The 10113-nt window shown below is 40.4% G+C and overlaps 1 long non-coding RNA gene across 1 annotated transcript in view; it reads left to right on the top strand.

Annotated features, from left to right (window-relative positions):
* Positions 1-693: 693 nt before the first annotated feature.
* The window catches only part of LOC121927989, a 37290-nt gene continuing 27870 nt past the window's right edge, over positions 694-10113 (top strand). Inside the window, exon 1 of the long non-coding RNA XR_006103417.1 lies at positions 694-865. This is a non-coding gene — a long non-coding RNA (uncharacterized LOC121927989). The remainder of the gene's footprint in view (positions 866-10113) is intronic.

Genomic DNA, 10113 nt, shown 5'->3' with positions numbered 1-10113 from the left:
TTGTAAAGCCATGGCACCACAGGGTACAAAAAGGAGCCACAAAGGCCAGATCAGGGCTGTGGCGTGTGGTTGCCGTGGTCCCAGTCTGGCTGCACAGCCCCTCACTGTCCCTTCAAGCCATTCAATAGCTGACGGACAGTGTGGGGAGGGAATCTTCCTTCATTTATATCAGGGTTTTGAAAACAAGGGTAAGAGAAGTTCATCTTTTGGAGCACCACTCCCAGAATTCTTCAGCCAGCATGCTAGGAGTTATACTCCCCAAACTGAACTTTCCTAAACTATGTTTGAAAGAATGTGGCAGGTCTGTGTGAATGTGTAAACAGCAGTGGAGTCAGTGCCCTGAGAAATTCAGCTTTCACTTAATAAAAGAACTGATCTCTAGGCCTTGTGATTGAAGATCATGATGCCTGGTAATGTCACAAGAAGCCTCAAATGTTCAAATCCTCTCACACAACTAACAGTACAAGTAGGTACTGCTAGCTGTGTACAAAACGGGCTTCTCTTTTTCATACAGTGACACTCTTCTCCCTCCTACGTTGTAAATTGCTTCCTGATGCTACAAGTATCTTCACCCTTTGTACAGAGAAGTTTCCTTAAAAATTGCCTACATGCAAACAAACCAAGCTTACATTTTAACCAGATTTGACTGATTCCCCCTCCTCTGCTGAAAGATTTGCACTGTTTATCAGCAACTTTGTTTGACTGGTTGTGTAGGGGGAGATCTTTGCAGATGTTAATTGAGTCATAGTCCTGATGGATGCATTTTGGTTATGAGCTGCCATCTTCTAGCTGAAAGCAAACTCGTGTTTTAAGAAATAACAGCGACATACCTTCAGAGATGAATGTTGTATCCCCCTACGAACAGGTACATCTTTAGCTTTTAAATATCCTTGATTTTAGGATCTGTGTTCTGGAACAAGCCAATTAAATGCATTTTGACCCATTCATACATATTTACATGACATAAAACTTATACGCTCCAAGGAGTGCTAGTATACCAGATGCTTCCCAATGACTCATGAGTCTACTAAACTTGTTGAAACTGTCTGCAATTATGTCTTTGCCTCCAGGGCTCATATTTAATGGGGGGTGGGTGGGTTGTAGTATCTAATTCTTGATTTTTGAGAAGAGGATAAAATGCTGACACATTTGTCAACCATTCAGTTTTTTTAAAAAATGTGTAATGCTTGTGAAATGAAGTTTAGAAATTAAAGTTTGATTCCTGGCATGGAGATCTGGACGCTGACTGAGAAGGCAGGCTGAGACAAACCTCAGTTTGAAATTGGCTTGTTGGTTTTTGTTTGTTTGTTTTTTCATTCCTAAACTGCAGCTCATTCAATGGATGCATGTATTCGTTGAATAGAAAAATGGGATTCTTTAGGATGAGTAATGTACTTTTTTTTCCTCGTGAGGAAATGAGTGGTATGAGCTTGCATCAGATCAAAGTGTACTTAGTAGAGCATTTGATAGCTGGTTGCACTGTGCTAGTGGTTGCCCTTTTTCTAGGGTCACATAGTGATAGCAAGAGACAGCAAATAAATCCTGGGTCCAGCCTTATTCCAAAGCCTTACTTTCTTCACCACCACCTTGATCGTTTCCCACCTACCACCATTTCCAACTCTTCAGTAGATGCGCCACAGTTGTGCCACAACAGAATTTCATCCACTTCTGACTTTGAACCCAACAGTCAACATGCCCTACTCGAACCATGTCCGCATTATCTGAACACCTAAGACAGGTGAGCAAAGTGGAATTCTACAAGTATTGTTGAATTGTCCCTGCCAGCAGCTGCAGCCACAAGAGTCAGTAGTGAGTAGGGTTGCCATAAGTCAGGACCTCCAAACCGGGACAAATGTAGGACAAATGTAGGATGACATTTTCAAATGTAGGACACAGTTTTAATAAATGGAGGACACATGAAAAAATTGATGATTTTTTTAAAATGTTAATATAAATGCATGTTTCTTAGGCATGATCAAAATGGAGGACATTTTGAAATTTGACAGAAGAGGACATGTCCTGGAAAAGGAGGAGGATGTCTGGTCACCTTGTCTCTGGTCCAAAATACACTGCAGAAATAAAACAATGCTGGACTGAAATGCCCAGAGTTCCTCACCAAAGCTGCATCCACATTGAGGAAATAATCCAGTTTGAGAGTGACTTAACTGTCCTGGGTTAGTGCTGGGGAATGCTGGGAATTGTAGTACACTGTGGCCCCAGAGCTATCTCTGACAGGGAGTCCCATAACCCTTCAAACGTAGTTGAACTGCAGTGCCCACAATTCCTCCCCAGGTGCATCCACACTGAGGAAATGGTCCAGTTTGAGACTGCTCAGTGCTAGGGAATCCTGGGAATTGTAGTCTATTGTGGCCTCAGAGCCATGTCTGACAGAGAAGTCTCAATGTCTCCCAAGCACTAACATTCCCAGGATTCCCTACCATTGAGTTAAAGCAGTCTCAAAGTGGGTTATTACTCCTGCAGTGTGTGAGAGATAGAAAGGCTAGGAACTGGATTCATTCATTAATTCACAAAAGAAGGATATCTGTGTCTAAAACACACTGCTTTGACTGCCAGGGCTCAGTGCTATGGAATCCTGGGAATTGTAGTTTATTGTGGCACCAGAGCTCTCTAACAGAGAAGGCTAAATGCCTCACAGACACCAGAATTCCAGAGCATTGAGCCCTGGCAGTCACAGTTGAAAAAAATACACAGGGGCAAAATAAATACTGAAAATGGCCACACACCTCCTCCTCCTCCTCTTCCGCCTCCTCTTCCTCATCATCATCCTTGCCTCGGTGCCAAAGGAAATGGCCCTCTCCCCTCTGCTGCCTTGGGGACCAAACAGAGGAGGAGCTCCTCTTCCTGAGTCTGGCAACAATTGTTGCCAACAAGCCTCAAAGATAATTCCCCAAACGTTTGGCCAAAACTCACCAAATCCCCCCCATACCTCACCAAATATTCAGTCAAAATCCCTGAAAAGTCCCTGTAATGTTAACATGGCAATAAAACGTAGCCCTAATTGAATAAAAATAATTGGAACTTATTTCAACTCTCAAAATTACCATTAAAACCAACCACCATAATCACACCAAAGGCTCTGAAAAGTACCCATTTTGGTGTGAAAGTCACCAGATTGGCAAAACCCAGGACAAACCTGAGTCAAAGAGGAAACCGTGCAGGGATGCCCCCTAGTGGTGAAAAACCGGGAATGTCCCGCTGGCAGGAGGGTTATGGCAATCCTAGTAGTGAGGAATGCTGGGAGCTGCAATTCAACCACATCTTATCTGGAGGATTACACTTTGTCTACCCCTTCTCTAAGATTGTAATATATGGCCTCTGCCACACTGCAGAACTGATGCAGTTTGATGCTGCTTTAATTGTCATGGCTTCCTCCTATAGAATCCTGGGATTTATAGTTTGTTGTGGCAACAGAGCTCTCTGACAGAGAAGATGAAATATCTAAAAAACTATAATTTCCAGAATTCCATAGCACTGAGCCATGACAATTAAAGCGATGTCAAAAAGGCATTACCTCTGCAGTGTAGATGCAGCCTATGCTATCTGTAAAAGGAGGTTATAATCCATGAAAGCTAAATCTGTTAGTCTAATAGATGACTGAAGTATTCATAGCATTTGGGTATCTTCCAGTAACAAGTGGACAAATGTTTCCAGAATCTTATAAGCAGAGCAGACAAATGGTGATCATCTGGATGTTTCTCCCCAAATATCAGGGGAGCAGGTATTTCTCCCCAAATGTATGATCCCTGTATTGTAGGAGATATGTTGAATGGCACCAAGGCTGAGTCAAAGACACTTTCCACCATTTTCATGGGTGCGAGTTAAAATCTGGCTTATTATAAACCAGAGATGGGGAATGTGTGGCCTTCCAGAGGTTGGTAGGCTTGAACTCCCATTATCCCTCATATTTTGTGGTTCTGGTAAGGGTTGATGGGTTTTACAATCCAGCATTGTCTTAAGTCACTGGTCAACCAGTGCTAATATAAAACGTGTTGCATCTGGGAGGATGTCTATAAAACTGGCCACTAAATCAGTTTTGTGACTACCGGGGCTGCAATCTTGTATATCCTTATTTGGAAGTAAACTGGATGCTTTTCTCCATGCATTCTCCTTTCCATCATCCAGTAAATGGTCTTGTTTGAGTGCTGGACTATAACTGTGGAGATCAGGGTTCAGTTCCCTGCTCTGCCATGGAAATCCACTGGGTGAGCTTCAGTGAGTCACACACTCTCAGCCCCAGAAAATCCCATGGTAGGTTCATTTTAAGGTCTCCATAAACTGGAGATTACTTGAAGGCAAACAACAAGTGAAGCAAGTAAATTATGTTTTTGGGGGTGAGGGGGATAGTTGTTGTTTGAGGCCAATAGAGAATTCTGACCTCTATAATGTCCAAATGTCATAGATACAAGATAGATATACACCATGATAAGAATAGGATGCCAGCCAGAGTAGCACAGTTAGCAGGTATTCCCAAGAATCAATTAGTTCAGTTTAGGGCCAGTGGAGGAATTTATCTGTTCAAAAAAAGTCTCTGATAAAGTGGCTGCCCATCTGTTGAAAAACCTAACTCTAAAGTGAGTCATTCATAATGCTGACACATTTCTATTAATTGCTGAAGTTTCTTCTTCAAAGAAAGACAAGATAGCGTTTTACAAAACAGAATCTTTAACGTTTGGCTGTACACCTGTTAGCCCAAGGTGGCTTGTAAGTCTACAAAATCTGACAAGAGTATATATATTTTGTTGCTGTTGTCGATGATAGAAAAGATTTTGCTTTATTTTATAACACCAATAAAGTATGCACAACAGATTAAAAAGGGTGTTTGCTCAACTGCCAACAAAAAAGCCATAGGGCATTTGGCAAAAGATAGCAACGCATGTTGCAAGCTTGATAACCGAAGTGAACACTGATCACAGTCTACAATGCAAACAGTAATTAAAACTTTTATAATAAAATCACTCGATAAAAAAGCACTAATATGACACTTGTCTGTGCCAAATTTCTGCAGGCTAAATGAAGATATGTACTTTTGGCTTTTAAAAATTACTGTATTTCCATCATTTTCATGGAGTACCTGGCTTCTGATGATTTGTTGTTGATGAGTGCCTTCAAGTTGTTTCCTACTTATGGTGACCCTATGTATCACAAGCTTGGCAAGATTTGTTCTCATTGGGTTTTGCCTTTGCCTTTGCCTTCCTCTTAGGCTGAGAGAATGAGGATTACACTTCTATATTTAAAAGGGATGTAGTTGAAGCACAACTTTCTGGGGATGAGTTTGGGCTATATTTGAAATTTTTCATCCATTTGGGTGGCTTTCTATGTGGTTTTGTGGCCAAAAAATCCCCACTGAAACTGAAGTCCCTGAAATGACTGAATTTGTTGAGCTTTCATATATTTCTCTGTAAAGTGATTTCAGCATGCAGAGACTTCTAACAGCTTTGTTTCAAGCCCTTAACTACTAATAGGTGCTCATTTATCCTGGTATTCTACTTAATAATGGGCTTACAAGTTCTTTTTTCATTCCAACCCATGAATTTTTATAACACTGTCATTAGCTAATGGAGGAGACAATAATTTTCTACAGCTTTTTTTAAAAAAAATGTTAGGTAAACTTTGGAGAGTTGACAGCTTTGAAAAGTTTCCAAGTAACTGAGGACTCATATATAATAACAATGTCTTCTGTGATATTCTAGAAATGCTCAAATTGGTAACCACGTGTCATGTAAAGAACAATTTTGTCCCAAATTTTATCTGTTCTTAGAGCCAAATATCTGGTTCAAGAACTGAAGATGGTGAATCTGGATTTCTCCTTTAAATCCTACAATTCAGTTCATGAGTAAATTGCTAAATAATAATAATAATAATAATAATAATAATAATAATAATAATAATAATAATTTAAAACAAGACATATACAAAAGTCTTGAGCTCCCAATTACAGTGGTACCTCGGGATACGAAATACCCAGGTTACGAAATTTTCGGGATACGAAAAAATCCCATAGAGAATCATTGTTCCGGGTTACGAATGTTTTTTCGGGTTACGAAAAAACTTTTGGTGCTTTTTTCGGCTTTTTCGCACGGAATCGTGGCTTTTCCCCATTAGCGCCTATGGCAATTCGGCTTACGAAGGCTTTTCGGGTTACGAAAGCGGCCGCGTTACGAATTAATTTCGTAACCCGAGGCACCACTGTACTTTTGATTTAATCCCATTTGACACATTTAGACTCCGTGGACATTTTTGAATGCAAAATTTTTTGGCACATTTCCCAGGCTATTAGTTTAATGAATCAACTCTTAACTCAGTTAATCAACTTTTTGATTCCTAATGGATTTGGAAAAGATTTATCTCAGATGTTTTACTCTCTTTATATATAGAACACGATCAGATTTTTCAACCAGTTCCTTGCATATTAAGAGCAAATAATCCTGGTTCCAGTTTGATACTGGGCACAATGGGCAGAATCCAGTGTTGTTCTGTTGATGCTTGAACTACCCTTAAAACCTGTTCCAGGAAACCCTAGGAACATCTGTGTATCTCCACTTACTACCATGTGTTCCCACACTATCCATTTCCATACTACAGATTTCTGTAATCTGTAGTTTAGTGAGATAGTTAGATTTCTCTGCTAGAGAGTTCTATCCACTTTTCCGAACTCTGCAGCACTAGAGCTCTCTAGCAGAGGATTTGCCAGACTTCCAGGATTCCATGCAAAGGAACCATGACAGTAAAAGTGGGATCAAACTGGGATAACTGCAGTGTGTTTTCAGACAGTGTGGGAAGATGAAGAGAGGTGAAGGAGAAGCAAGTATTTTTACACATGTGGAAGCAGAAATGGGCAGAGAAGAATGGAGGGAGAAAGGGAAAGAGGGAAAGAAAAGATGAGTTAGGGGAATTACAGCAGTCCCTCCACATTTGCTGGGGTTAGAGGTGAAGGGCCCATGTGAATGTGGAAAAACTGCAAATAAAATCACTATTCTTTTTACCCAAGAGAATACCTCTCTAGGAATATCCAGGTCATTCAGTGCAACTCTGTGGTCAGCATCTGCCAGAATTTGACCATAGAATCATGCTGGAGGACTTAGTTTCTCTAGGAACATCTAGGTTCCCCAGCAAAACTCTATGGTCAACTTCTGGCAGAGTTGCACTGGATGACCTAGAGATTCCTAGAGAGGACATATTAGTCAAAACCGCAAATAATTAAATCCACAAAAGTCAAAGCTGCAAATGTGGAGGGCTGACTGTATAGCATTGTGCAAAGCCTATTTTGTCCTCTCAAATTTTGTATATGTTCATTATATAATGGTTTTGAATGGGATTTTGTATTTTGTGTTTAAGCTGATGGTTGTTTCCATTCTTTCCATTCAAAAAAAATTGTGTGCACATTGCTCAGGGCAGACAGAGCTCCAAGGATGCATTTTTAGTTCTTCCAGTTGAAATGCCTCAATGAGGTTGAGAGCTGGAAAGACTGCATTTGATCTAAACAGATCTGATTTTTCAGTACATGTCAGTGCATTTGTTGTCAGCTCTTTATAACTTGTATCCATGGAACATCAGTTTTCACTCTTAACTGTTTGTTTCATAGATCTCGTCCCAATTGTATTCAGAGAGAGAAATTAACTTAAAAGAAAGGGATTTTAATTCTACATCACACACATTCTCTGGAAAAAACGGGGGAAGGCAGGGGAATAAGAGCAGCAGGGTTGAGCTGCTAGTAAGTACAGCAGCTTCAAAGACACTCTTAACTAACTGCTTTTGAAGTTGCTACAGTTACTTTATGTATGCTCTTTTACCACTAGACTCTGCTTCAACATCCGTCTTGTTACAGAGTGGAAGAAATCTATCCGAAACTGTCAAGCAAATGTAAACTTGGCACCTAGAGTCAGATTGTGTTGCATTAAAGGAAAGAAGGAACAAAGTTGTTTTCTGATGTTCTAGAGACTAGGACTACATCTGCACTGCAGAAGTAATTCAGTTAGACACCACTTTAAATGTCACAGCTCCAGCCAGTGGGATCTTGGGATTCATAGTTTGTTGTGGCAGTAGAGGTCTGTAACAGAGAAAGGCGGGATACAGACTGCCGCTTTGCAGCGCTCCCCCGCCGCCGCCATTTGCTCCGTGCGGGAGCCGCAGCAGCCAAACCGCGCGACTCCCGCGTGGAGCAAAAAAGAAGCTCCATTTCGGAGCTTCTTTCTGCGGCGCATCTATGACGTCAGAAATAGATGCGCCGCTATGCGTCCAGTACGTAAAGATGGCGGCGCCCATGTGGAAGGGGCGCCGCCATCTAGTACGTACTGTATACGTACTAGGGTTAGGGGGGTGCGGAAGCACCGCCCCTTCCTAACCCTAGTACGTATACAGTACGTACTATATGGCGGTGTGTATCCCGCCAAAGTTAGATCTCTCACAAAGCTATAAATCCCAGAATTCCACAGCATGGCACTATGGAAATTAAAGTGATGTCAAACTGCACTCATGCCACAGTGTGAGAGCCAGTGTGGCATGGTGGTATGGCTAGAGGCCAGGGTTCGATTCCCAGATCAGCCATGAAACCCATTGCATGACTTGGGCAAGCCACATGCACTCAGCCTCAAGGGAGGGCAATGGCAAACTTCCTCTGAACAAATATTGCCACCCCCAAAAATCCCACAATACATTTGTCATAGAGTCACTATAGGTTGGGAATGACTTGAAGGTACACAGTGACAACAACAGTTGGTGGACTATAAATCAGCTACATGAATAAATATTAAATCATCAATCCCTAAAAATATATATATATTAATACAGTGAGCCCTCCCAGGAAAATTAAAGACTGCCTGCAGACTAGGTTGCACTTGCATGAGAGTAAGCTACACTGAAAACATGGGGAGTTTTTCTAAGGTCTTGTAAAACTCTTCATATTTAAGGATGTTTGCAGGATAATGGATGGGAAAAGTAATTTACCCTCCAGCTGCAAGTATCTGCAAACAGACAAAATTAATGACAACTTACTTGCTGATCTCAAAATCTATTCTAGAGATCATACCTTAAAAAGACACATCTTATGGCTGTATCTGCACTGCAGGAATATTGCAGTTTGACACTACTTTAACTGTCATGGCTCAGTGCTCTAGAGTCCTGGGATTTGTTGTTGGTTGTGGTACTAGAGCTCTTGGACAGAGAAAGCAAAATATCTTACAAAACTACAAATCCCATAATTCCAAAGTATTGAGCCATGGAAGTTAAAGCAGTGACATTTATTTATTCTAGATGCAGCCTATAACATGTGATAACCCTCCCCAAGGAATATGAACAAGTTTGCTTGATTAGTAAGGCAAAAACCTGCAAATTTATTCTTCCAGTTCCGGTACAAAAATAGAAATCTTTTTTTCTGTAGAAAAAAAGGCTGTTTCCTGCACAAAACAACCAGGTGTGAATTTCTATCAGAATAAGTTATAAATAAGCTTTGAAAGCAGTGTGGTTTTTGAAGACTTTCTTGTAGTGGGAAGAAAACTTATATAATTACACACTGCTTCCTTTAAAGACAAACTTAGGAAAGAATTACATCCTTATTGCTTAACATTTCAGCAGCGTATCTATACATTTTCACTGATATATCTCACAGCTTTAATTCTCGGAGTCCAATAGTGTCACAGAAATATAGGCCTGTGTGCACAGACTAGTAACATCCTGTTACCTAAAACATAACCATTTTTTAAAACTTACTCAAAACTAAACTGGAGAGAGAATGCATGATATATCTAAAAGGACCTCTCTGTGGCAGCTCAACAGAAAACATGTATTATACTGCATGATATTTATATACCTACTGGCAATTTTACAATCTCAACGTAAAAAAAAAAGTTTTAGTTTTCTTTTAATGTCCGAGGAAATGTAGTGAAAACAATCAGCCACCTTGCCAGTATCTTGTTTTCCAAAGTACTTTTATCAGTGCAACCATTAGATACTTTACTTCTATGTTTATAAACTTGTACAGATCTACACTTAAGTTGCATTGTATAATTCTCCAACCTTTGGCAAATATACCGTCCGTCTTGACACTTCAACATTACAAAGCAAATTTAAAAAGTGATGCACTTGTCATTGTAAAAT

This window comes from Sceloporus undulatus, chromosome 4 (genome assembly GCF_019175285.1).
Source record: "Sceloporus undulatus isolate JIND9_A2432 ecotype Alabama chromosome 4, SceUnd_v1.1, whole genome shotgun sequence".
NCBI classification, from domain to species: domain Eukaryota; kingdom Metazoa; phylum Chordata; class Lepidosauria; order Squamata; family Phrynosomatidae; genus Sceloporus; species Sceloporus undulatus.
This window is presented reverse-complemented; position numbering and strand designations above follow the sequence as displayed.